Here is a 26,254-nt window from a genome sequence, read left to right as displayed (position 1 = left end):
GTTAGTTATTGACCTTAGGGCCTGAGCTAGTGGTATTCTGTTCATTAAGTTTTCTTCTGTACCAATAAGTTCAAGGTTCTTTCGCAGTTTCTCTTCTAATAGATTTGGTGTATCTGGTTTTATGCTGGTTAAAGTTACACCAAGATACGTTATATTATTTGTGGCTGTTGTGAAGTGTGTAGTTGCCCTACTTTCTTTCTCAGCCCATTTGTCATTTGTAAAGAGAAGGGCTACTGACTTTTCTGCATTACTATTGTATTCAGCCACTTTGTCGAAAGTGTTTATTAGCTGTAAGAATTCTCTGGCAGATTCTTCCAGATCACTTATGTATATAACCATATCATCTCCATATAGCCAAAGGATACGGGGGAGAATTTAGCTGAGACTCCTAATAGCAGGGGCCATGTAGACTGAAAAGGACACCCTCTAACTAGATGAGAACTTACCCTGCCAACAAGACATACAGGAAAAAAGAACAGATAGAGCAGAGGTTTTCTTAAGGGGAGAGTATTTATTTTGGTTCATAGTTACAGAGGGCTTGTTCCATGGTGGCATGAATGTGGGCACTTGGGCTGAATGATACATTGGTATAGAATTCAGATTTAAGGTTATTTATCACACATATTATATGTATTTTTACTGTACTATGAAGTATTATACCCATACCACTCGAGCAGAGATTGAGTGAAGGTCCAACCAATGACTGGCCCAACCCAAAACCCACCTCATGGAAGAGATCCAACCCCTGACACTATTAACAACACTCTGCTATCCTTGCAGAAAGGAGCCTAGTAGAGTTGACCTCTGAGAGGCTCTACCCTGCAGCAGTTCTAAACAGGTGCTGAGACTCACAGCCAAATACTGGGCAAAGCATATGGGTCCTAGTGGAAAAGTGGGATGAAGGATAAAAGAATCTAGAGGGGACAAGAGCTCCACAAAAAGACCAAAAGAGCTAACGAGGTCCCAGAGGGGCATGTAGAATCTGAAGTACCAGCCAAGGACCATGAGTGGACTGGACCTAGGTCTTCCACAAAAATGTAGCCATGGGCAGCCCAGGTTTCATGTGGGTCCACAAGTCAGGGTAGTGGGGGACTGACTCTGACCTGGACTCTGTTGCCTGATTTTGGATCACTTCCTGCTGGTGGGACTGCCTTGCCAGGGTGTAAGGGGGTAAAGTCAACCTCAATCCTGATGTGACTTGATGAGCTATGGTGAGTGGGTTGGGGTGGTCCTTTTCTGAAAATATAGGGAGGATGGGACTGGGAGGAGAGGACAGAAAGGACTACAATCAGTATTAAGTTGAACACATAAATAAATAAATATTATACATAAGTATTTGTTTTAAGTGTCTTTTGAACAAAAAATAAAGAAGAACATAGGTTAATGATTTTTTTAAAAAGTGAGTAAAAGAAGACTACATACTGAGAAGTGCAGCAAATACGCATTGAGAAATGATGGTGCTGACTCCACACATAGTGGAAAAGGTGATCAAAGGAAGAATCAGCTACTGTATCAATAAAAAAGATCGAGAGACAAGTATTAAAACTGAGGAAAAGTTATAATTCAGAAAAAGTTAACTTGGAGTTATTGGTGGCTATGAGAATAGATGAAGGGAAGGATAAGTTAAAAACTGAAGCCACATGGTATCTGCTCATTAGCGACAGAGAACAAGGATTTGAAGTCAATATTTATAGACAACTCCTGCTACATTTTCTTAGAAGAAAGCTCAAAAAATATTGGAGCAATGGAATTTTATTTTAAAATCAAATAATCATTTCATATCTGTATGTTCATTTTTTTTCCTTTTTAAAAATTTATTATAATGTATTCAGATTATATCCTGATTGTTATTCCCTCACTTGTATCTTCCCATTCCCACCCTCCCTCCCTCTTCTGGCCTGTTCCTCTCCCCTTGTTCATATTAAATATCTTATAATAAACTGAAAAGTTAGAAAGCAACAGGATAAGCCATTGAAACAAAACTTAAAAGGCCTTCTGTGATGAGTCTGCTGATAAATCTCATGCAACACAAATGTGAGCACCAGAATCCACAGCCTCAGAACCCATTTATGCTACGTGGGTATTTGACCCTATCTGGAACTTTAGAACATATAAGGAAGAAACAAGGGACCACTAGATAAAGGCAGCCAATAGACCAGCAATATCAACAATCCTTGGGACAAAATAAGAGACTTTGCCTCAGTGAACAGAGAATGGTTCAATAAAGTGGAAGGCAATTGAGAATGACTTTGTATGTCAATCTCTGCCTTCCAGGAGACATACATAAGTACAAATATTCTTCACACATAAGTGTATGCCCACACACATACATATTTGAGTATATTTATATGCCTTTATATCACAACACATTCACAAGTTAAAAATATTTGTTAATAAATTAAGGTTTTGAAGGCTTTAATAGTAAGTGTCATGTGGCTACCCTGTATCAAAGGAAATGATGGGCTCCAGACATAAGAATAGTACTCAGCGATTTGAGAAACTAATATATATAGTACTCAGTAAACATGAGAATTAAAAATCAAGTAGGTCATTTCCTCTTCTGTAGCTGTTATGCTGATTTACCACAAAGAATGGCTTAAATTCACGTAGTTTTTATTACTCTTCAGAGTGAATAATTGAAATCAAGACATTGGTAGGGCTGTCCTCTTCTGGGTGCTTTAAGAGAAAATCACTGCCTTTGCTTCCAACTTCTAGAAGTCAGTAGTGTCACTTGACACATGTATGTGTGTCACTGCAACTCTATCTTCTGTTTTACCACAATTTCTTTCTACTGTCATATTTCAATCTCAGACTGACACCTTCTGTGAAATTCCTACCAATGGATTATAGATAGGTTAGCAAGAGAATAAGAAGAGAGTCAAAGGGGAAGAACTTACTGAAAATCAAAAAGAAGTAGAAGAGAACAAATTTGGGAACTTATCAAGTATAAATCATATAGTTTCTGGACATAAGATCAAGAACCATTAAACTGGGTTTTGTGTTGAAAGAAAAACAGTTTTAGTTGAAGACATCCTCTGTAACCTAAATTGTACCATAACACAACAAAATAAATAATCCTTACCAAGCTGCATTAGTCAAAATTATAATACATATAACACATACACCATTTGATGGAATTAGAATAAAATTCACCAAGAAAGGCCTTTCAGAGTCATTGTTTCCTGAAAAGATTGTGTTGAAATTTTTGGTGTGTATGCTTACTCACAAATACTGCTTTTTTTTTTCTGCTCTTTGCTTTTTCTCAGTTTTGAAGCCTTTGTTTAATGGTGACAAGTTGTATAAACATCATCTGGAGGTCCCATGTCACTGTTTTGTCTCCAAAGCTCACTTGGCTTTTACCAACTAGTACATCCTGGGCCATATCAGAATCCAGAGAGGATCTTGTCTCAAGGTGTACGTCTGGTCACACACAGATTATCCTTTTTAGCATGTAAATCAATATCACAGGTTTTAAAGATTAGGACAGCTCTTTGGTGAGATAGGAGCACCATTCAACTCACCACACATTTTTTTCTATCATTTTCTTCTATTAAAATCACAAAATCATCAGCTAAGAATGTGACTATCAGAAGGCTTCAAAGAGAATTAAGGAGGGAAAGAAAGCTTGAAAATGTGGAAATAAGAGTAAACCAGGCAAGTAAGGTATAACTGTTATATGAACCACTTCAAATTAGGTCATTAATTTAGAACATTGACATTACCACAGTGGCATATGCATCCAGCATTATTAATCTTCTCAAATGCTGGTGAATAGTCAGAAGAAAACTGAATTTAATAGGCTGGGGCTTATTTTGATATAGCAGAGGAAAGAGGTGCTGGAAAGAAAGCGATAGATGGATCACATAAACAGCTGGAAAATGATCATGTACTTGGTGGTCTCTGTTGGAGGAAGATGCTTGGAATGTAGCTGCTAAACTGTGTTATCAAACTATGCACCACGAAACATTGCAGTATCCTTGGAAGCAATACAACTACTATATGTCATGCAGGTGTGTATGCCAGCTGCTTTGATTTTTTTTTTTTTAAAGAATAAAACACTGTAACAAAGTAGTAACTTTAGGAGAAATCTATAGAGAAAGAAGTAAATGGGATTTTAGGGTACAAGGCTAGAACCTGGGCTATTACATTAATATTCAAAATAATACAACATTAGATGGGTGCAGTTGTGCATCCCTGTAATCCCAGCACTCGAGTAGGCAGAGGCAGGCAGACCTCTTTGAGTTCAGTCAAGGCCAGCCTATCTAGCAAGTCCAGGACAGCCAAGGCTACACAGAGAAACCTTGTCTCAAAAAAAAAAAATATTGATAATAGTTCTAACAATGTTGTTGATGATGATGATGATGGTAAGTGGTAATTTCCACTGTGCCATAACACCAAGACTCCACACTAGTTCAGAGTAAACAGTGAAGCTGACTTTCATTAGTTCCCAGAAGTTTTAAAAGACCTCTTAGGATATCGAGTCTCTTCTTGGTAACTTGCTATCCCTCCTCTGAGTGCCGTCAGGCCTCCCCATCCAGGGGACATGGTCAGAAAAGGGGCACCAGAGTTCGTATGAGTGTCAGATCTCACTCTCCACTCAACAGTGGAGAATATCATGGTCGTCAGCTAGGTCTTGGTAGTGGTTCGAAGTTTACTGCCTATATTCTCCTTGGCTGGTGCTTTAGTTTGAGGAGGACCCCAGGACCCAGATCTGCCTGAGACTCATATCCTAAGAGCGTATAGAGGGGGAGGAGGTCTCCCTCAACCACAGACATAGGGGAGGGGAAAAGGGGGGAAGTGGGAGGGAGGGAAGAATGGGAGGAAACAGGGGAAGGGCTAACAATCGAGATGTAATACGAATAAATTAATTTTTAAAAAAAGACCTCTTGCCCCACAAAGGCAGGCACAGTTCACCTTTACCATTACTAAGCTGAACTTGGTACTTAAATTTTTTTTTTTATTCTTTCATCTCATATATCTAATTTTTTAAAAGTGACTTGTGAGTAAAGTGGCAAAAAACCAAACCAAAGCAAAAAAAACCTCACATCCAAATCCAGGAAACGAGGCCCTCCGTACAGTAACAAGTTGAGTTCAGACACCATGGAGAGGTAAAGTCATTTTCGCTTGGCTCTTTTCTGCTCCTACCTTGAAGATCATCCTCCTACTTCCGCTTCTTGCCTGGTTAAATAAACACTAGCTACTTGTTGTCTCATCGTCTTCCATTTGAATTCTTCTCTCTTAGGGGCGCAAGAACTAAGACTCCTGTTGATTCAGGTGTCCTAGGCAGAAAACTTAGAGGTGAAAATGTCCATGTAAGGGTGATAAACTGAACTTCGATATTATGTGTGTGAAAGTTTTGCTTACCGGTATCTTAGAATGTGATTGTCTTCGGAGACAGGGTTTTAACATTAAGTTAAAATAAAGTCAGTATAGTTAGGAACTAAGCCAATAGAGTCAGTTTCCTTATCGGGATGTAGACACAGTTTGTGACAGAGAGTAGGTGGCGTGAGGACACAGGAGTAAGTTAGCTATCTACAAGCTGAGATGGCTCAGACTAAACCAACTCTGAAGGCACCATGAGCTCTCAGCTTTTTATCTGCAGAATAGACGTGAAGAAAGCGCCTTTTGTTGTTGTTGTTTGTCTGTTTTGTTTTTAACTTTAAGCCATGCAGTTTATGAGCCTTTCTTTTATTTTTGTTTTATTTGTTCGTTTTACATCACAATTGTAGGTCCCTCCCTTCTTCTCCCATAGTCCTCAGAAAGGGGAAATCCTCCTCCCCTAATAGCTGACCTCAGCCCGCCTATCAAGTCTCACCTTGGCTGCCTATGTTCTCTTCCTCTGTGGCCTGGCAAGGGCGACAAACCAGGGGGAAGAGATCAACATGTAATGAATTTAAAAAACTGACACTGTGGAGTCCAGAAGCCATAGAGGATTTAATGAGTTGATCTGGAGACAAATTACAACACACACACACACACACACACACACACACACACACACACACCAAAAATAATGACAATAAGAGTCAAGTGATACTAAATGGCTTGGACAATTTGGACCTCTTATTTTAACAGAAGAAAATGAAGATGCAGAGTATGCTACAACAGAGATTCGAGGAAATGAAATTACTGGGGACTAGCGACTTTCTGCATCTTGGGTTCGTTCTTTTAGATTGTTCACAGTGGGTAGATCAAAAGTGTCAAGAGCATGGGCATCATAGGATGGTTAATTCAGAACAATCACTAAAAACATTTTTTGGTACAAAAGTATTTCGGATGCCTCTGAACCTTCGTTACATAACTAAACAGTAAGAGACACTGTCAGACTGTAGTAGAGTCTAGGAGCAAACAAATCTAATTTTGTTTAAAATCAGAGTGATAGAGTAGATGGAACCTGGCACCATATAATGGGCTGTTAATAAGTGTTTGCTAAGGGAAAACTCTGAAACAGAGTCAGTCCAACACAGCCAGACTGAACATTGAACAGAAAGCACTGGCACAACAGATAAGTTAGGGTAGCCACTGAATTCATAAGACCTGAAAAGTGGGGCATGCAGAGTCCCTAACAAAAACAGCACAATAACAGAGGAAAATGTCATTTGAAACTAGAGACACATTTTTTTTATAGATTATGAGACCTAGTCTTATAATTGTAAGCCATGTTTCCTGTAGTTTTCTGACGGAATCTCTCTTTAGCTTTTAGCAATTGAGCAACTTTAGCTTTCAGCAAACACTTGGCAACTCATCTCAATAAACAACAAAGATCAACCAATCAATACATTGTGGAATGACCAATATTAGTGATTAATGGTGAGTATGAACTGTAGTCACCCAGGAAGGCAGATGCTTTTCTGGGCTTACCTGCTTTAAGTGCTGTTACTATGCCCAGCCATTGCTGTTAAACGCCAAGTACAATGAGTCTCAGCATACATGCAAAGACCTCAAGTATTAGTTACTGCTCACTACCCTGACCAGTATATAAAACCATGTGCCTTTGACATAAGTAAGCACTAAAGAAATTTGCAATATTTTCTTTTGTGTTTACTGAAGGCCATTCAATTGCACTTGAATATATTGTATCTCTGTTTTACTGTATTGATTGTCTTGTAGAGTGTGCCTCTGCCTTTCTTTCTTCTTTTTCTTGCTGTATATAAATGAAATAATATATAAGAAGAGCTTGTGTTTTTGACTTTTGAAATATTTTCCTATCACATTTATTTGTGTGAGTGTTTGGGAACGTTCACACAGATGTCAGAGGACATTTTGAGGGAGTTAGCTCTCACCTTCCTCCAAGTAGACCGAAGAATGAAAATTAGGTTATCAATATTGACTGCAAGCGTGAGCGTTAAGCAGATGAACCATCTCAGCAACCTTCCGATTTCTCCATGAATTTGTCAATCATACTCATAAAGCAGGAAGTGAAGTTATTCTTAGCTTTATTTTTGTGAATAAATGAACATCAGATTACATATACTCAGTAATAAAATAAAATTAAATGTTGGACTGTTGCAACTGACAACTATAAATATTAGGAATAGTTAACATTGTCGGAATCTAAGCTCTTAATAGAAAAGGAACAAAGTGGAAGAGGTCACTTATTCATACATGACATGGTGAACTTGGTGAACAGGAAATAGGGAAAGCTAATAGTCAGAGGGGACCTTAATAATGAAGAAGACAAATCTTAGAATAGCTAGTCTACCACGTTGTTATGTTCTCTAAATATCTTCCTCTCCAAATGCAGGAAGGCATAAAGCTGATTTGTTTGGCTTTGTGAAGATTAAATGATCAACATGTGAGAAGCATCAATAGAAAACCTAAAGACCTCATGACATCAGTAAATAATAGTAAGATTAGACGTCATTTGATGTTACAATCATGATAAATAATTTCATTAATAACCAGCTCCAACACCATGAAAGTGATTGTAATAAAAGTAAGTTATATATCTTCAGAGTGACAATTGATTTTCAAAGATAAGGTTAAAATTTATTACCCAGTTCTTTGCCCTCCACATTTCCACTCAAGTTTAACTACCTGAATGCAAAATTCTACTCCTCAGCAATTCAGATTTTTCTATCATTCCTTTGCTCATTTTTTCACAGGTTTAAGCTCTCTAATGCTACGAAACCTGCAGACACAGACGTTCATGATTTATGTATGTATTTGATAGCCTCACCCCTGACACCCTAGCCTCAAATCTAGACTCTTAAACTGCCTACTTAGCTCTGTTAACAGATTTTAATCTTGCATATTAGAAAAGCCATTCAAATGTTCTTAGGCATTATCATCTTGGCACTTTAATTGAAATATATCTTTATGTTTAAAAAATGGAACATAACACTGAATAAAAGCAGCCTTTAAAAAAAAACAGTGTATGCTAATGTTGACCCTACTGCTCTTGGCTTTTCACAGGACTCTGTGATTTCCTGGAATTTCCTGAACTCAGCACTTTGATGACCATGGATGTTTTAACTTCATTGCTCTCCCACTTGCAGAGGAGCTTTTGACATTTGGAGTTTGTGTTCATCTAATGGCAAGTGCAATTAAAGCTTTCCCACATCAATGAGCTAACTTTCGAAGGCCATTTCAAAGGGTGAATTCAATATTCAAATTGCATGATGCTTATTGATCTGTATGCAACTATTTGTGTGACTGGAAAAGTATTCATTAGAAAATTTCCTGACACTACAGATAAAAAAAAAATTATAATAGTGAACTAATTCCTCTAGAGAAAAAAAGCTATATCTGAACCACAAATAGTTTATTAATTGCCAGAATATATATACATGTATATATATGTGTGTGTCTGTATATATATATATATATATATATATATATATATGTAAATAATATATGTATATATATATTCATGAAAAAAAGAAAGTAACCTAGATTTCTAAGCACAGGCCTGACCAGAGATTGCTTATTTGAGAGTGAATATACAAGCTACAGAAATAGGTTCACAAATGACCAATCTAATTGTTTCAGAATCCCTTCTTTAAAATATCCCAAGACACTATGGGTGTGTAGCTCAGAAATGGAAACTTATATTGTGAGCCATACAAATTCCAGCAGATTTAGAAATAACCTAATACCCTATTTTACAGGCAGAGATAGAATGAAAGGTTTTGGTAAGTCTTATAGACATTCAAAAATAAGCTTTTATTCTTGCAGTATCTTCAATTTCAATTTAAATTTTTTCAAGATAGACATAGAAAAAGCTAAGTAAAACAATGTACCTCAGAAAACTTAGCAATGTTTGTTTTTATATAAACATTCTGTTGTGTATATACAAACATAAAAAGAATCCATGTGTATGTGTAGTATTATTATAATTTTTTAGATATGTACACTTGTGAACATTTCATTTTGCCAAAATATACTCATATAATATGCACCTGTTTCCTCTCAATATTCCCACAGCATATCAAAGAGAAAATAAAACATGCAAAAAGATACCTTAAGAGATCTACTGACTTCCTGAGGAGCAGAAGGAGTCGTTAACCCAGATAAGTTTGTTTCTTTGGCTTGGTAGCTTCATATTGGCCAAAGTATAACCAATTTAAATTATTTTTTCATGTGAATTTTCATGAGAAAGTAATAGACAATGCAGAGAACGATCATTTGTAAATTCTAGTGTTCTTCTTGAATACTTTTATTCAAATTATATGTAGTAGAAACAATAAGATATATTCAGAACTCCTGCCTTTAACTTGACACAGATAAAATATTCCTTTATATAAATAAAAGTAAGAAGGAAATAAATATTTAGAATAAGATGAGATTTTTCCATATATCGTGGAAGCACAGCTTTGGCCTGAAGTAGCCATGTACAAGCTGTGTTCTCATGTTTTCTGTCTGCTCATACTCTACACAAGTATTAAAGAAATATTAAAAGAAAACAGTAAACACTTGTTTTCAGTGTTGTTAGGACAGATATTTATGAAGTGATTACTTAACATACCATATTTAATTTCTTTTTAATGAAGTTAACCGTAACAATGTGAGTGTGGTTGTCATTATTCTATTTCACAATGAATCACCAAGATAATCTGGCCAGCTGTTCACAAAAAAAAAAAAAAAAAAAAAAAAAAAAAAAAAAGTGGAGGTAGCGAAAGACAGAAAGACAGACAGACAGACAGACAGACAGATAGAGATAGGTTACCACAATAATCATATGCTTTGATTTAGTCACTAGAGAGAAAACAAACCTTCAGTACAACAAAATCAATATTATAGGGTATTGCTGCTTTATAAGTTGAATAGTAATTGGAATAAAACAGTTAATATAATTGGTAACTGAGTGTGTTCCATGAAAAAAACCTGTTTATTCTAGGTTATAATAATGGACATTCTCAAAGCATGTTTTGATTTATCCTGGTATGATTTCAAAAACAAATAACACAAAAAATTGCATTCAACTCAGTGCTGTCTGAGAAGCTCCTGGCAATTGATGACAGAGAAGAAGAGTCAGTTTTCTTGAGATGTGAAGATGCTGGGAGGCTACCCATGCTCCAGTAAAGAGTACTGACATGCAGAGATGCTCCACGAAATATAACCAATGTGAATTTGTTAAAAGCCAAGATCACATAAAGCTAAAAGGAGGAATTAAAAGAGAGTGAACAGGAGATTGGATTTGATCATAACATATTATGTGCACATATAAATACTAAATAAATATTTTAGATCACTTTTAAGGAAATAATTACTTTATTTTTATTTAGTATCCAAATATTATCACAAAATATTCATTTTTACAATTGTTTGACATTATATAGAGTCCATACACATTTATTATATGTGAAACACACATATTATTTAAGACCTTTATGTACCCCTTGTAGTTATATCCAGATTTCTTCATACCATATTTTAAGATGAACAAATCATAAAATGTGAAAATTTCTAAATTCTTTTTTTACTGGTTTGGAACATGGCTTTATTAAGACAGATGCCTTGCTTTGTATATTTTCTCTTCTTTCTTAGACGTACAAGTAGACAACTATAGTCAAATAACCTTAATACCAAGAGAATTAAATAGGCTTTAATGATAATGTGTTTGATTTTTGCTCATTCTAAGAGGACAAGGGTGTAACCCCCTTGACTAAGAGAAAAGAGGAAATTTTTATTTCTTTCATCCTTGTTTGAATCATGGTTTTTAAAAAAATAAATAAATAAAAACGAGTATCACGTTTTATATATTAAATACTCAGAAGATATATGTTGAATATAAACGATTAATAATGAGAACAGCCATCACTCCGAAATTTCAGCTCCATCTCCCTAGTGTGCACTGTAAATATTAGCCATCTTAAAAAGTAATTTTCTAAATTCTTGCTGGATGGTTTATAAACCAATAATTCTTAAAAGTTTACCACAGTATCAGCACTGTACAGGTTTCTAGAAACAACAGAATTTAGAAAAGGTGGTCCTTTACAGAAGCTAGGTAAGTAGAGAATGTGAATGGTAACAGAATCAGATGATGGTAGCTAGCTGTGTATAGTGATGCGAAAGGAAACTGGGGAAGCACAAGGAGTATAGGAAAAGGGGGCCAAGGGAGACCTTGTCAGAAAATGAGTCATTGTGGATTTGCAAGACTTAGCAAAACAAAACAAAATATGTTGCTAATGAGGAAGATGAGAAAGGTAACTAAACCTTGGCAAGGTGTTGCTAGTGGATGTGTTCCAGATGCACTGACTGCATAATAGAAGCTTCTGGATGGTCTTTAGGAGTGTTTGTGTGTAGGAAAGAATCTGTTCAGTATTCCCTGCTTTGCCCTAAAAAAAGATTTATGATGTTTGATTTGTAGTTCAGATTTCGTTTTGAATCATCTTCTGAGATTCTCAAGAAACAAGAGTCATAAATGTGGAGAATCTCTTGTTGGTCAGAAAAACATTTCTTATTGCTCAGCTCTCCCCTCTCCTTCCTACTACAGCCTCCTGTTCCCTGTTGCTTTATCACTGTTGCTTCTACAAAGCTTAGTTTTATGTTCCCAGAAAGACAACAAATATATGTCATAAAGAATAGGGATGGATAATCCTTGTAATTTTATCTATGCTAATCTAACTACAAATGCTGCTCATATTTCTTATACATTGAGGATTTGTCACAACAAAAAGTACATAATACAGGCAGGATATTACGGATGCAGAATAGTCCTTCCCTGTAAGAGAGTTCACATTCCTTTGTCGGTAGAATATTTCTCAGTTGTTTGTCTGAATAATGTGTGAGGTAAAGCATTTGACAGGTTAATTATACATTGCTTTGAAAAGTATTTCCATGCATTTCATTTTAAATTGGTTGTATTTTAATTCCTTTGATTCTCCTGCTATTCTTTTATTATGGAGCCACAAAAACACCTTTTCAAACACCCTACCTATGAGAGAATGAGTCTCATCAACCCCCTCTCCTCTTGTTTCCAAACCTTTGACCATATTCTTTATTGGATCTTTCCCAAAGAAAGAGGACTTACTTATCTAAGGTATAATGTCTTGTGCATTGTGTGAGAAGATGATGATGATGGTGATGATGATGATGATGATGATGATGATTGTTATTACTATAGTCTTAGAATACTTGATCCAAGTACAGCTTCCTTGTCCTGAAACATTCATGAAGATTTTCTACCCAGAAAGGTGTTCTGTTTTATATATATATATATATATATAATTTATTCATATTACATCTCAATTGTTATCCCATCCCTTGTATCCTCCCATTCCCCCCTCTTTCCCGCTTTCCCCTTACTCCCCTTCCCTATGACTGTGACTGAAGGGGACCTCCTCCCCCTGTATATGCTCGTAGGTGTTCTGTCTTGACCATTCGACTTTCATGGCTGTGAGTTGTTCTATGGAACCAGGTAAGTAAGTGTGTTTGTGCATGTGTGTGTGTGTGTGTGTGTGTGTGTGTGTGTGTGTGTGTGTGTGTACATTTTAAACTATTGGAAAAACGAAGTTTATTTTGACTTCTCATTGTTTAAACAAGGTTATCTAATTCACCTTCCATCAGAACTCCAACACTTAAGATGTGTAAGATTTGTCCAATGCTTGGTAAATCAACCCTTCACTTCCTATTTTGATGTGGTTTCGCATAAGTATAATTCTGTCAGACAAACACCAGAGTGGAGAAGTCCTGCATATCAATGGCAGATGACTAGGCATCTTTATTGAATTTATGAAGCACTTTTCTTGATCTGGCCATAATTAAGAAAAATAACATCAATTTTATGTATTTACTAGTGTGTAATAGTTATTTACCACTGTTTCATATATTTCACACACGTCTTCTACAATAGTCCATCATTTTCAAGAATTACTTGACACCCAAACTTCTGCATCTTCTAGAAGTCATAACATGAAGACAACAAAATTCTGACCTTGAAAAGTTGCCATCTCAATCAGTCAGGGACCTTCCTCCCATCATTTATCCCTCCACCAACGACTACTTATTCTTGGATCTACCTCCAAAATACACCCTGATGCTTCCCCCAAGACACACTATCTAACAGAAATCTTCATCTAAGCATGGAAATTTTGCCAGAAGTTTTTGTTTAGAAGAATATAGTACTCTCCGAAAACAATAGAGTTGGTTGCCTTCTAGAACTTGAAGATAAAAACCTTTGCTGAAGACACCACACACTTCACACAAAGGACTTGGATGAAGAGCTGGAAATGATCTGCTCTCTATAGCACTCTCTGTCTTTGTCTCTGTCTCTGTCTCTGTCTCTGTCTCTGTCTCTGTCTCTGTCTCTGTCTGTCTCCTCCCTCCCTCCCTTCCTCTTTCCCTCCCTCCCTCCCTCCCCCATCTCTCTCTCTCTCTCTCTCTTCTCTCTCTCTCTCTCTCTCTCTCTCTCTCTCTCTCTCTCTCTCTCTCTCTCTCTCTCTCATCTCTCATCATGAAAATAGGTTATGTGAGTTGTGAAGGGAGAAAAGAAAGAATAGTTTACCAAACTGCAAAAATTACCAACAGTGACTGAACCAGGATATCCTCAATGATGTAATAGGGACACTTAACATCTGAGGCAATAAACATCAGCTATATAATTTGATTAAAATCTTACTTAAAAGGAGGAATTTATGACTAATACTTTAAACCTATGCTACTATTATTAGCTGGAAAGGACACACACTTGAAAAGTGAACCCACTGTTGTCATTTTCCTAAGCCATGATATATATTGAGCCATGATATACAGATTGAGGCCACAATAGAAATCCACAATTGGCATAGAGGACACCTAGTTCACAGAAATGACATGGCAGAATCCCTGATGTTCTTTGGCTGCCTGTTTAAGTCCCTGATAATCTTTACGACCAGCACAGTCTCACCAGTGTAGCAATTAGTGAACTTATAAATGTATGTGAGACACACACACTCAAAAAGATCAGAGGAAGGATAGCAGGCTACCGAGAAGACACTTGATACCCTATGATCATATACAGGGGGAGGTGGTCCCCCTCAGTCACAGTCATAGGGGAAGGGAGTAAGGGGCAAATGGGAGTGAGGGAGGAATGGGAGGATACAAGGAATGGGATAATGATGTAGATGTAATGTGAATAAATTAATAAAATATATTTTTAAAAATTAAAAAAAAAGAAATCCACAATTGGTCAAATTATAGAGAATAAAAGATGTAGGATGCAAACCCCATTATGATACAGCTTCAACACATATCTCTACACATAAGGTTCAGGGAAACATGACAAAGAAGGGTCCAAAAGACCTTAAACACAAGATTCAGGATAACTGGTACTTGATAGTGTCTTTTAGACATGGCAGGTAAAAGACACCTGTATAATCTCAGCAATATGACTGCCCAATCAAAACTGCCACCTACCAGCTGGCATACCAATGAAGACAATGGAAATTTCATATGATCCTACCTATAAATGAAGAGCTAGTAGTGACTATTGCCTGCTGAGGGAGGGACAATCAATCAGGTTCTCCCAGTATGAGCTCCCACATAGGTTGTCAAATTTCATACACACACACACACACACACACACACACACACACACACACACACACACACACACACCGCATGTACACACACCCGCATGTGCATGTATATATATATACATGGAAAATAAATTTCAGAAGAAAAAAAAGGAAAAGAAAGGAAGGGAGCTAAAATAATAATTACACCATCATTATGTAAACAAAAAATACTCCTGAGATCTATATACTTGTACTCTATTACATGGGAAATTGGGAAATCCTACATATTCTATCAGTCCTCTTCTTGACCTGTGCAGATTGAGAGTTGGTGTTTAATATTCTCTATTCTTTACACAGTAGCAAACACAGCTGCAACACTTTATTGCTAAAACCTCGCCTGCTTCTTCTAATATTTCCAGAATAAATATGAATTCAGCATCTTAGATTAAAATACCCTATAGATTTTTTGCCTTCAAATTTCTGATTGAACACCTTTTTTTTTTTTTTTACTTTTCTTCTCCTTTGTCTTTTCTATCACGGATTTACTGGCTTTTTTGTTTCAATGCATAGGGAAAAAGTAGATTTTTAATCTCTACTACTTACTTAAAGCATTTGTCCATTTGTTGAAAATCCGTTCCCACTTTTTGTTCAATGACTCTTGTCATGAATGAAGCTTATTTGACTTATTTGTATCATATCTATTATTTAATAACTAGATTAAAGTAATGAATTTTGCTCTAAGAAACATCTTTATAGATGTTGAAATGTAATGCACAGTAATCTGTTTTTAATAGTTTTTAATATCTGTTTTAATTTTCTCTTCACTTAATTATTCCTTACATACGTGTTATTTAAACATCCTTCCATAGATTTTCAAGGTTAGAGTAGTGTTTTCCTTTTCTTATTGATTAATTTAATTAATATAAAAAGTAATTATTTGAATCATGATCATAGCCAGTTAGCATAATGCCTAGCTATAATTGGCCTTTATGAAGTTTAGTCTTGTAACTCTATTTTTATGAAATATTTTTGTGTTCCAGTGTCTATGATTTGTGGAGCACATAGACATTCATTATAGCAGTATCTGGCCTAGTGTTCTGAGTCCAGTGTGAGCCACAGGGAGCTTAAGATTTAATGCTATATTATAAAACACTCAGAATGGTCCAATGTGGTGGCCTACAGAGTCATTCTTAGGATCCAGAGTTTACACTGGGATTGATCTGTGGGTGTTTTCTGTTAGGACTCATCCATCAGCTTGTTTCTAGAGGTCATCTTCATCTCCATTTTCTTTTAAAACATATTTACTTAAGCTGGGTGTGGTTGCATACACCTTTAATTTCAGCACTTGGAAGGCAGAGGCAGGTGGATCTTTGTGAGTTCAGAACCATCCTAGTCTGCACATGAGTCCAGGATAGCCAAGGCTATACAGAGATACTCTGTCTCGAAAAAAATGTTTTTTATTATTGGTGTGTGTGTGTGTGTGTGTGTGAGTGTGTGTGTGTGTGTGTGTGTGTGTGTGTGTGTGTGTAGAGAGAGAGAGAGAGAGAGAGAGAGAGAGAGAGAGAGAGAGAGAGAGAGGAGGGAGGGAGGGAGCAGGTCCACATGGGTGCCAATGAGTGCTCACTGTGGTTAGCTGACCTCTTTCAGGAGCTCTTTTTCTCTCCACTGCTTTTCTGGGACTTGGCTTCAGTCATGAGGCTCCTCTGGCAAGTACAGTTACCCTCTCAACTATCTTGCCACCTGCATTTTTTATTCTCTGTTTTCAAAATGTCTGTTTAAACAACAAAAATATGCTTATTCTAATGATAAATGTATGGGGTAGAAAGAGAACTAAAAACAAGCAGGCCTCCCCCTCAATCTTATTTAGAGAATATCACTGAGATATGAGTTCCCAATGATTAATTATGACATCCAATTTATTGTTCAGTACTTTTCAACTTACAAGATTTCTCATTAGTGACTTTTTGTCATGTTTGAATGTGATTGATATCAAAATTAACACTTGGCCAATTTTTAGCCATTGGACACATACATCTTTGTTGATCTCTTACTTTCAACTGTTTTGGTCTGTTTTAGATATAGTTCTAATAAGAAAACTTTACTTTATTCTCCATATTATTATTTAGAAACTTGCAATATTCTTTTGATAGAGTACTTTTTAAAACTGCTGTTACTTTGTTTTAGTTTTTCATCTTATAATCTGAAATTTATGTTTTCAGTTGTCCTTTTAATATGCTTCATTAATATTCAAAAACAAAATCCAAGTGAGTATTTTTTGTCAACAGTTCTAACAAATTTTAAAGTTCCTTGCTTTCCTCTTTCAAAATCCTCCAGAATAAGTTCCATAGTCACTGCTATTGCTGGCCAGTTTGTAGTGACTCTTCAGCTCTACAGAACTACTGTCAACATTTTCCTAAGTGACTATATTTTCCCAAGCCATGTCACCTTGGTAGATGTGTCAAGCATAGACCTTCTATAATGAAGAGAATGTGCTAATCACTGTACACAACTGTGACAAAATATTTGACATCACAAGTTAGGTTGAAAGGATTTATCTTGACTTCTGCTTTCAACCCATGATCAGTTGTTTTTATTTCTGTAGACCTCAGAAGAGGCTAGGCTTCATGATAACAGCATTTAATGTAGCAAAGTAGTTCAGGTCATGGTGACAAAGAAACAGGGAGGGACTGGAAAGAGGGCAAGGAATCATGCCCAAGAACCAACCCCGTGACTTAAAAATGCCGAAGCTCATTCCCAGACGCTTCCAGTGGTTCCCCATTTAGTACTGATAGATAGAGACTAAACTTTCAACACAGAATCCTCTGGCAGACATTTTGTAATCAGGCCATTTTCAGAAGGAATCTTTAGACTGAAAGTCTTTTAAACGTAGTCCACTTGAAGAATAGCCAAATAATCACATTTTAAAGATGGAGTACAGAGCTAAAGAGAAACGTCTCAAAATTACTTAAAAATGTTCAATGTCTTAGCTATCAGGGAAATGCAAATCAAAATGACTGTGAGATTCCATCTTACACCTATCAGAATGGCTAAGATAAAAAAAAAAACACCTCAAGTGATAGCACATGCTGGTGAGGAGGTGGAGAAGGGGGAACACTCCTCCATTGCTGGTAAGGGTGTAAACTTGTACAACCACGTTGGAAATCAATCTGGCACTTTCTCAGAAAATTGGGAATAGCTATATGTCAAGATGCACCTATACTACACCTGGGAATATACCAAAATGATGCTCCATCATACAAAAGGATATTTGCTCAACCATGTTCGTAGTGGTACTATTCGTAATAGCCACAAACTAGAAACAACCTAAATACCCTTAAAGGGAAAAATAGACAAAGAAACTGTGGTACATCTACACAATTAAATACTATTTAGCTATCAAAAACAAGGACAACATGAAATTTGTAGGCCAATGGATCAAGCTGGAAAAAGGTCTTCCTGAATGAAGTAGCTCAGAATCACAAGGACACTCATGGTATATACTCACTTATAAGCAGATATTAGCCATATAATACAGGATAATCACAGTATAATCCACAGGCCTAACAAAGCTAAGTAACAAGGAGGACCCTAGGGAGAATGTTTAATTCTTACTCAGAAACGCAAACAGAGTAGACACTGAGCAAATTGAAGAGAGGGAACTGGATGAGTACCTACCATAGAGGTCCTCTGAAAGACCCCAACCAACAGGGCATCGAAGAAGAAGCTGAGTCTCACATCCAAACTTTGGGCAGATGGCAGCGACTCTTATGGAAGAATGAGGTCATAGAAGGACCCTAGGGGACAGAGTTCCACAATAAAAATCAACAGAGTCAACAAATCTGGACCTGGAGATGGGGCTGGCAGGGACTGATGCACCAAACAAAGACCATGAATGGAGATGACTTAGACCCCTGCTCAGCACCCTGTTCAGTTGTCTCTGCCTTGTTCTCTGTTGCCTACTCTTTGATCACTTCCCCCTCTTGAAGAGAATGGGGAAGAGGATGCAAGCAGTTCTGATGACTTGGTAGGCTGGGATCAGTTGATAGAGGTGTAGGGCTGGCCCTCCCTGAGGATAAGGGGAGCTGCATAGGGGGGAAGAAGGACAGAGGGTGGGACCTGGTGAGGATGAGGGAGGGAGCTCTGATTGGGATGTAAAATAAATAAATTTTTAAAAAGAAATTGAAGTTTTAAAACATAATAGTTTTCCTAGTATATCCATTATCTGTCTTTCAATAAAATTAAGTTAACATAAAATTTGTTCTTAGTTTAACACCTTGAATAAAAAGTTTAAAGTTAAAAATTCTGAAACATTATTTTATCCTGTTTCTTATACCTTTGTCTAACAAAACCCTAGGCAAAATTTTAATGATCATTCTGTGTGGCATGTCTAAGATGTTTAACGCCAATGTATCATGTTATTTATCATAGCTTTTGTCTTCACAGCAGATTAATAGTAAATATTCGATGCCATCTTTGGATCTAGAATGAGCTCCACACCTCATATGTTATACAAACAAATCACACACACACACACACACACACACACACACACACACACACACACTACAACAAAATTTAAAAAGAAGTAAGCTTTCACATTATTAGTGAGGTGTACACGATGGATAGTTATAATCAACACAGTCTGTAGTCTTTTCACATATAAGGTCTTCAGTGCACTCATGAATTTATTCATTCATGGAACGTTTGAACTCTAGTCATACTAATATGTTCTGGGAATAAAAAATTAAATAAAACAGTATTTCTGAGCTAGTAGAACTTAAATAAAATGGAAATGTTGCATTTTAACGAAAATGTTTTAGTGGCAAATGAATTATAAATTGAGAGATGTGTTATTAATAAACTAATTAAATACTGCAATGAATAAAAAATAATTTTATTGAACAATATGCCCTGTGCAGAACAGCCATTCAGATCTTCATCAGAAGCAGTTGTCACATCTCATGGAAGACCCTTGGGATGCTATCTGCTAACATTCTGTCATAGAAGGAAGAGTGAGGTGATTCATCAAACCCTCATTTCAGACCTCACTTACTTCTTCCTGTGCCTCCTACCAAATGTATGCAATTCTGTCTTAGGCCTACACGATCTCATAGTCTCTGATGGTTCTGGAGTATGAAGAATGTGGAAGGTTAGGACTGTATATCAATAGTTATAAGTAAAACATAATCAATGCTTAGGTTAAATTTGCTGTAGTGTGGCTGCTTTGGGAGTCATCCATGCTTTGAAAAAACCCCTCACCAATGTCCTGTATGTAGGCCCAATAAACTAATTCATTTGCCAAGTTGTGCTTTGGTAGAATTGCATGTTGTCAGTACCCTACCTTGGCTGAATAAATATTTGTGTTTCCAAAGTTCATAAAACAAGGAGCTAGAAAGTATCTATATGTGATGATTTTTTTTAAACTCATCCATAAAGAAAAAAGGTATGCACCTTGAAGGAAAACTGTTAAATTGGATGCTAACAAGTTAATTAAAAGCTGGGTAGTGGTGGCACACACCTTTAATGCCAGCACTTGGAAGGCAGAGGCAGGTGTATCTCTGTTAGTTTGAGGCCAGACCAAGTTCCAGGATAGCCAGAGATGTTACACAGAGAAACCCTGTTTCAAAAAACCAAAATAAATTAAAATAAAATAATCAAGTTAGTTAAAAATAAAGCAAACTCAGAAAGATGAATATTGCCTACTTTCTGTATGAGAAACAGACAGACAGATAGTAAATAGAAGATGATGGATAGATTTTAGGAGAAAGAGAACATATGAAAAGTGAAGATAGAAAAGAAAGAATATGAGGGCTGAATATGAGACAAGTCTACTGATGTATACTTAGAAGAATGTGGTAAGGAAACTCATTCTTGTGTGTGCTCTTTCAAAGTGTATAAAACTTCCTTTTAAATGAAACTGCATATACACTGAAAGTAGAAAAAACATTAGAATAAATAAGGCACAAAGGGTCGTAGACAAAGTAATTATAAATCAATGATGGTAACTATATGATCAAAAGTCTGAAAGCAAATCATTTGCTGAGTGTTAGTGTTACAAATGAAAATCTGCAATGTTTCTGGCTGGTTGCAGCTCTTTAGGGGTGTCAGGTGTGGGACTTCTGAAAAATGATTAGATCATGAGAACACTGAGCTTATTCTTGGGGTAATCTTCTAGTGAATGCATACTTTAATGGCATTATTAGGTAGTTGGAACTAAAAGAGGGGCTACAGTGATAGAGAGATGGCTTAGCGGTTAAGAGCCCTGACTGTTCTTCCAGAGGTCCTGAGTTCAATTCCTAGCAACCACCTGGGTTGGTTCACAACCATCCATAATGAGATCTGGTGCTGTCTTCTGGTGTACATGAAGGCAAAACATTGTATGTATGATAAATAAATAAATCTTTAAAGAGGTTTTTTTTTTAAGAGGAGCTACATTGTAGGATTAAGGCCACTGGGGGGAGGCAGTAAGTACCCTGGGATGCTGTGTCTGATCTTTAGCCCCTTTATTCTTTATTGCTTCAGTCACCATGGGGTGACCAGCCTTTTCTTGCAAACATCCCTGGTACTATGACATTCTGCTTCATGTCAGGCTCGAACTAATATAGCCAGAAAGCTAACTGTAACTTTGAAGAAAAATAAATCTTGCTGCATTTTAAGTTGGTTTTTCTCAGGTATTTTGTCTCAATAATAAAAAGTGAGCAACAACCACAGAAAAAGATCCAAAGAGAGTTTATGATTAATATATTCTAAGAGAAATAGAATTCAACTTAAAGATGTTAGGTAGGAATGTGATATACATTAATCAAAGCCTCTTTTACTATTTTATCCAAATATATTTGAAAGCACATGTGTGAAACAGAATTTTGCAGTTGCTCTGGTAACCAAAATGGCAAATTTGATATAAATGTTCACCAAAGAATTTGTGGGCAAATTAAAGATTTAATTTTAGAGTTAAGTATGTACAGTACTCCCGAGCTAGAGTCGTTCTTTTTCCTCATATAATGATATAGGAAGAAACTTCCAAATTGTTCTGGAAGAGGAAATGGAGGATTCAAATTTAGGTCAATTAAACTTCACTTACTATGAAATGCTCAGTTGGAAATGTTGCTTGTCACTTAGCACATGTAACTATAATGAGTAATAAACCTGCGTGTGATATGAATTTATGAGTGACAACAGCATAGATGCCACTTGATGGCATGCACATTAAAAAAAAAAAAGACTGTTAGCAAGAGAACAAAGCCTAAGAGAGGTCCAAGCATCATCATTTGACTACAACGTGGTGTGGGCATTGAGTAAAGAGCAAAGCTGACAATGGGCCCTGAGCAAAACCAGTTGTGAGAAAGAGAGGAATTCATTAAAATAGTAAAAGCGCCACTTTTATGACTTCTCAGGATCAAAGTGGCATGTCTTCTGAATCCTACTGAGATAACAGAAACAGCATACTAAAGCTCTTGGTGATTTTTGAAAATAGTAGGGAAGCCATGTCATAGACAGAAAGTGGTGATTTCTGGGTTATAAGAGGGACAGTGCATGTTTCTTAGAGAATTAAAACTATTGAGAAATGCTCAAGAAGAAAAAAAAATCCCTGAAGGTTGTGTGTTGGCCAAAAATTTCTTAAAGCACCTGGCACCAGAGCTGGACTTACATGACAGCAACTATCTACAGGAAGGAAGAAGCTGCTGGTGCTTCAGGATGAAAGCACAGTTGGACATACAGATCCTTGGAAGTGACAAGAAAGTGGGGAATTGAGAACACACAGGAAGAATTTTGACTTTGCTAGAGTAGTGACCCATGCCCTCATCTTTATAGGAAGATGATGCAATTGCATAAACGAATGGGTTCTCTAAATAATATATAAGCAGAGTGAGAAAGCACAGTCTAGCGGAATTTCAGTGTTAGATGACTACGTATGAAATATAAGAGGAATATCAAACTAACAGAGTCTAACAGCCACAGCACTCATCCATTCTGAGTGTGGTTGTCACTGTGGTTGTAAAATTGCCTTTGCAGGTTAGAGGAAAAACAAATATTGTGGTTTGTCCAGGGTTTGGGTGTGGCTTGACAGCACGGCTGGCAAAGAAAAGAATGAATTATTCGTATACAAACCACAAAATCTAAACTGAAGAATTGAGAAGCAAAGGGACAAATCAGAGATTGTTAGCTGTAATGTTGAAGAATGCAATGTCTTGATGGGGGGCATAGAATCATAAATGTGGAAGCATTTGTGCAAATAAAGAGGTACAGTCAAAACAGAGGAAGCAATTGTTCATGTGACGCTGTACCACGCTGAACTTAGATCTTCCCTACTTCCCCTACTAATGCAACTGTGATTCATTTCTTAACCTCTATTGCATTTTATTATTTCCTCTTTCCCTTAGCTGCCCTAGTCATCTCTATTCTGTTATACTGTATGTATTCTTTTACTTCAATTTAAGGTAACTTTGTGGGACAAAGCAAGGGAATAATTACTTCACGCGTTTCAATATGCTTCCTTTATAGCTTAGCTTCTAGATCTATTGCTATCTCATTTCCCTTTCTCTGAGCGTATTTTATTATTTTATTTTTAATATCTCATAAAATACAGAAATAATAAGCTAGTGATAAATTTAATAATAAGCTAGTGATGTCCAAGGCATCAGCTTATAAGAGAGAGTTTTCAAACCATTTGTTTTAATGTGTAACTATATTGACACACACCCGTGATCTAGTGACTAATTCAAATACTTGCTGAACCTTATTACTTATGAAATACTTAATATCTTACATGTTTACTTTATTTTTTCACAAATATGCAAACTGGGTGGTGGTGACGCGCACCTTTAATCCCAGCACTTGGGAGGCAGAGGCAAGTGAATCAAGGCCAGCCTGGTCCACAAAGTGAGTCCAGGACAGTCAAGGCTACACAGAGAAACCCTGTCTCAAAAATACAAAAACCAAAGCAAAACAAAACACCCCCTTCAGTAAACAAATATGCATATACTATAACAATTTGTCTGTTTTATATACTGGAAAACTGCTATTCAGGAAAACAAACTTTTCCAAAGTGGCATTATTGAAAAGTAATAGAGACTACATCCCAAACATTAAGTTTCCTGAGTCAGCCAGCCTGCTCGTCACTACCTCTTCCTGCCTGCTATACAAAAGTTCAAATTATCTTTGCTTGTCTTAACAGCCACTCACATGCTCTTAATCAACTGGTAATGATATAGAAACCTTACAGCAACTATCACATGTAGTCTGTTAGCCTTTCCCTTACGTACAGTGCCATAATAAGAGCCTAATACATATTTAATCTACTGGAGTTCTGTTCTATCAATAGATTGGAAGAGCTCTGCTTATCAAATCTTTGTTCTAATAATTAATTAAAACATTGATTATCATAAGACTGGAGATGGATGCATGTAGAATCTTTTCTCTCTTCTAACATAAATGTTTAATTGGCAGCGCTCATTTTAGTCAGTATAATCTAGCTACTCTCTGATCCATCATCTCCACAAAACTGATTTGAAAATTTGTCAAAATAAAAACAAAATTAGGTTTTCCTCCCTGAGAACTCACTTGAACTATCTAAATAGGAAGTATAGGCTAATCAAAAGTGAAATTAATTTGATATGGCTAATTTTAGCAAGATCATTTTTTATTCGATTTATTATTGCTATGGGCTCTTCTGAAGCTATGTGGATGAAGTTGGTAATATTTAATCTCAGATTCTTATATCAAGTTTTCCAAAAATCATTCTTTCCTGTTTTGTTTTCCCTTATTGTAGGGTATTATCTTTCTACTATATCTGATTGTTTTGTTTTCTCCGTGTACATATGGCTGAAAACCTATGTATACAAAAGCCACTGGCTGAATTGAGTTTAATGTTTTTACTATCTGCCTAGAATAGGCTAGCACATTCACAATGATATGGGTTAGTGAGGAAGAACCAGGTACTCCATAGATAACGTCCAAGTTTATGCAGACCACTCTTTGTGTTCCTTATTTGGAAAAACTTCCCACCAAATATTCAACACATATGACCAAAAGAATACCTATCTAAAATCTTGGAAATGAGGACTACAATATGTGCTTTGGAGAACTAATCTCTGAAATGAATTCACAATCGTGGATTCATTCAAATATTTTCAGAAGATTTGAAAAAGAATGCAAATGAACAAAATTTTACAGTAACATAAGTAAATGTATTAGCATTATTTATGAGAGAATATCATAACCCAGGAGATGAATATGACTTGGACTTGGTCTCTAAAGAATCAAAGAAAAAAATGGTTCACATAGAAAATAGTCTGTAATACCCTGAAGCTGCAGCTAATGGAGAAATAATGTTTTGAATCAAGGTTCTCAACATGTGGGTCACTATCCCTTTGGGGATCAAGTGACCCTTTCATAGGTGTCACCATCAGAAAACACAGACATCTATATTATGATTCATAACAGTAGCAAAATTATAGGTATAATGTAGCAACAAAACTAATTTGATGGTTGGGGATTATCACAAAGTGAAGAACTATATTGAAGGGTCACAGCAATAGGAAGGTTGAGAACCTCAGAGAATCACTTTATAGAATGATTAATGAATATTTATAAATTGCTATGGAATGTATCATAATGTTTGTGACATGTAAACATTGTGAAATATCTTAATTAAGCTTATTGACAAGTAATATTAAAAACAATTCTTTTTCGAGACAGGGTTTCTCTGTGTAGTTTTGGCTGTCCTCTGTCCTGAACTCACTTTGTAGACCAAGCTGGCCTCAACTCACAACGATCCACCTGCCTCTGCCTCATGAGTGCTGGGATTACAGGCATGCGCCACCACGCCTGGCTAAATACAACTTTTTTTAGTGTGAAACATAACTGTTAGCAACCTTCAAGTAAAAATGTTATTAACTACAATGCTCATAGTTTTGAATTTTTCCTGCCTAACTGAAATTATATATTCTTTATCCAATGCTACTTCCAGTCTTTTCACATGTATCCTCTAGAAGCTTCCATGCTACTCTGTGTTTTTTTTAAAATAAATATGCTATGCTCAGTGTATAAATTAAGCCATGTATGGATTATCCTTTTCCATCTGGCTTATTTTCTTTGACAAAATGAAATACAGGGTCATTCGTGATATTAGAAATGAAATACTTTCTTCTTTCTGTAACGTATAGATAGTGTTCTATTATATTTTATAGCACATTTTGATTGCAAATACATTTGATAAGGGCTAAATATTTGAAATATACAAGAAATAAGCAACTCATTGTAATGAGAGTAAATATAGTATCATAATGAAGAAATTATTGTTAAAAAGATAAAAT

General features: G+C 36.3%; 2 long non-coding RNA genes across 5 annotated transcripts; one reads left to right on the top strand and one right to left on the bottom strand.

Annotated features, from left to right (window-relative positions):
* Nucleotides 1–2,613: 2,613 nt before the first annotated feature.
* On the bottom strand, nt 2,614–18,701 carry LOC311589094. 4 transcript variants are annotated; one of them, XR_014776418.1, is made up of 5 exons: nt 18,615–18,696; nt 9,968–10,063; nt 7,284–7,434; nt 5,146–5,291; nt 2,614–2,833 (listed from the first exon to the last, which is right to left on the bottom strand). It is a non-coding gene; the product is annotated as an uncharacterized lncRNA (long non-coding RNA). The 4 variants fall into 4 exon arrangements; XR_014776419.1 differs by having other exon boundaries at nt 5,146–5,279; nt 18,615–18,692; XR_014776420.1 differs by lacking the exon at nt 9,968–10,063 and having other exon boundaries at nt 5,146–5,279; nt 18,615–18,676.
* LOC311589095 lies at nt 5,166–19,981 on the top strand. Its single transcript, XR_014776421.1, has 3 exons — nt 5,166–5,298; nt 18,622–18,963; nt 19,859–19,981. It is a non-coding gene; the product is annotated as an uncharacterized lncRNA (long non-coding RNA).
* The last annotated feature ends 6,273 nt before the right edge of the window (nt 19,982–26,254 follow it).

The sequence above is a fragment of the Acomys minous genome, assembly GCF_964271855.1.
Source record: "Acomys minous genome assembly, chromosome: 18".
Lineage (NCBI taxonomy): Eukaryota > Metazoa > Chordata > Mammalia > Rodentia > Muridae > Acomys > Acomys minous.
Note: the sequence above shows the minus strand (reverse complement) of the source record. Positions and strands in the feature narration are given on the sequence as shown.